Raw genomic sequence first — 2,908 nt, 5'->3', positions numbered from 1 at the left:
TTGATGCAACTGTCAACTGTCAATCTCACCTGTCACTGAGGAAGAGTCAGACAGTGTGTGCCTCAGAGTGGGTTGTTACTGGTGTGGATGGTGGAGGGTGTCGATGTATATAGTGTTGTACACAGTGGAACTTCTTATATGCATAAGCCTCATCTGAGAGAAGATTACAGTGTCTCTCTGCTCATTGAGAAAGCGACAGGTGTTTCTTCAGCTCACAAGTTACTGACTACAGTCAAGGTGGAGAATCTGGTGCCATACGTTAATATGTTGCCTCACGTGCTGCGCAACACAGCAACATCAAAAGCGTTTTAACATGGAGTATCTGTTGTGTAGGGGAGCTGCAGTGAATCTATGCTAGGTCCAGGGGGCTTTGTTTGGTGAAGAGGGAGGAAAGAGATACCCACCTCTGCATTGCCTCAAAGGAGGCTTATGTCACCTGCGTATCTCACTAGCAGCATGCTGTTTTCTGTGTCTTTGATGAAGCAGGATTTCTTGACAAACCAAGCTTAACCCTAGTCTCTTTTCTCAGGAACTTCATCTCGGCCTCTTTCTACACAGCTTTGGGTCCTATTTTGCTGGAAGAAACCCAAGTGCAGGTCTACTACGACCCCTCCCCCCCTTTCCCACCTAATGGCCAACACAGAGGCCAAGCAGAGGGACTTGGGCTCCAAGAGAAAGAGGCTGTCAAAGTACCACAACTCTTTGGTGAGTCGCCATCCTGACTATTGGTTTCATTTGTGTCATTGCTGGGGCAGCTCATGAAAGCAAGTGGAGAATATATTGTCCCAATTTGGCAGAGAAAGTCCTGGTTAATCCTCTGTCACCGCACTTTTTCAGGGGCTTTCAAAAATGTCCTGGTTTCTCTCTCCTCCTCCCACTTTCCCCCTTCTCTTCAGCTCTCTTGGGTTGCTGCAAAATGACTTCCAATGAGTTTGTACCCCATCAACTCAAAAAGGGGAGAGGAGAAGAGATAATTTGCCAGGGTCTTCCCTTGCCAGGAGGCTGAGGCAAAAGCAAACTATTGTGCCCTTCCCCGCTTGTGTGATCTTCCTCATAAACAACTTTGGCCATCCTCGCCACCTTCTGGTGTTGCTTGTCCACATGTTCCTTGCTTTTCCTGTCTCTGAAATGCTGGGGATATGGGAGACCATCTCTGGATCTAAATTGAGGGTTGGCCCAGTGGCCCTCAAGTCCAGAGGGCTCCCCAGGACGGTTTTTTAAAATGACATTTGCCTCTGAAACTTGGTAAGAAATGGCTATATGCACCATAATTCATTTCTGGTTAAACACTATATGTGTTGGGATTCCCAGTATCTGAATCCATCCTCAATATCCCAGCCATGGTTTAAATTATATTTTTTATTATATTTTATATTATATTGAAAGGATTCAAGACAAACTGTTCTCAAAGGCTTTTTGCTTGCTAACAGAATTTAAAGTTTATTTCCTAGAATAATACTGAAGTGATGAAATAATATATGGATGCACCATGTGTTTTCCTCCCCTTTTGCTTAGTCACTCTCTGGATGAGGGCTATTTTCTATTTCAGGTGACCTTTGCAGATGTGGCAATATATTTCTCAGAAGATGAATGGAATCTCTTGACGAAGAAACAGAAACTTTTGTACAATTATGTAATGATGGACAATTATGAAAATGTGGCTTCTGTAGGTAAGGACCCTGAATCCATGGCTCTTTCTATAGACTACGGTCCCTTTCATACTATATTATCATGTCGCTATGGTTCCACTAGAATTATAGAATCATAGAGTTGGAACAGACCACAAGGGCCATCCAGTTGAACTCCCTTCTGCCATGCAGGAATATACATTCAAAACACCCCCAAGAGATGGCTATCCAGCCTCTCTTTAAAAACTTCCAAAGAAGATGACTCCACCAAACTCTAAGGGAGTATATTCCACTGTCAAAGACCTCTTACTGTCACAAAGTTCCTCATAATGTTTAGGTGGAACCTCTCTCCCTGTGGCTTGCATCCAGTGTGGTGTCTCCTTTTTCTCTGTAGCAACAAAAAGCAAGCCTGCTCCTTGCGCAAAATGACACCCTTTCAAATATTTAAATAATGGATATCATACCCACTCTTTATCTTCTTTTCTCCAGGCTAAACATAACCAGATCTCTAAGCTGCTCCTCATATAGCTTGATGTTTTCCAGACCCTTCATCACTTTGGTTGCCCTCCTCTGGGCATGTTCCAACTTTTAAACATCCTTTTTGAATTGTGGGGCCCAGAACTGGACACAGGATTATGCCAAGTGAGGCCTGACCAAAGCAGAATAGAGTGGCACTATTACTTCCCTTGATCTAGAAACTATTCTTATATTGTGGCAGCCTACAATCACATTGGCCTTTTTAGTTGCCTCATCACACCATTGGCCCATGTTCAATTTGCGGTCTAGTAGGAGTCCTAGATCCCTTTCAAGCCTAGTTTAATTGTGATAGCAACATCCTGTAGAGTATTTGAATCTGTAGTTCAGTGAGGCATTTTTGCTCTCCAGTTTCTAAGGATTCTAATTACTCCATCCTAAACTGCCAGTTCTAGGATTTTGTGGAAAGAAGCCATGTAGATTAATGCTTTTCACACCCAAATGGTACTCAGCACATCCCTGAGCAAGTTTCCTATCTTTTTAAGGCTCTGGAGACTTCTTGGTGGAAAGACCTCCCTTCATAGAATCATAGAATCATAGAATCATAGGGTTGGAAGAGACCACTAGGGCCATCCAGTCCAACCCCCTGCCATGCAGGAAATCCAAATCAAAGCATCCCTGACAGATGGCCATCCAGCCTCTGTTTAAAGACCTCCAAGGAAGGAGACTCTATCACCCTCCGAGGAAGTGCATTCCATTGTCGAACAGCCCTAACTGTCAGGAAGTTCCTCCTAATGTTCAGGTGT

The 2,908-nt window shown here is 43.8% G+C and overlaps 1 long non-coding RNA gene across 1 annotated transcript; it reads left to right on the top strand.

Annotated features, from left to right (window-relative positions):
- Window positions 1-549: 549 nt before the first annotated feature.
- LOC121917849 lies at window positions 550-1,670 on the top strand. The gene is made up of 2 exons (XR_006101114.1): window positions 550-705; window positions 1,550-1,670. It is a non-coding gene; the product is annotated as an uncharacterized LOC121917849 (long non-coding RNA).
- Window positions 1,671-2,908: the final 1,238 nt, after the last annotated feature.

This window comes from Sceloporus undulatus, unplaced genomic scaffold (genome assembly GCF_019175285.1).
Source record: "Sceloporus undulatus isolate JIND9_A2432 ecotype Alabama unplaced genomic scaffold, SceUnd_v1.1 scaffold_1100, whole genome shotgun sequence".
NCBI classification, from domain to species: Eukaryota; Metazoa; Chordata; class Lepidosauria; order Squamata; family Phrynosomatidae; genus Sceloporus; species Sceloporus undulatus.
The sequence above is the reverse complement of the archived record's forward strand: the minus strand, read 5'-3'. Positions and strand labels throughout refer to the sequence as shown.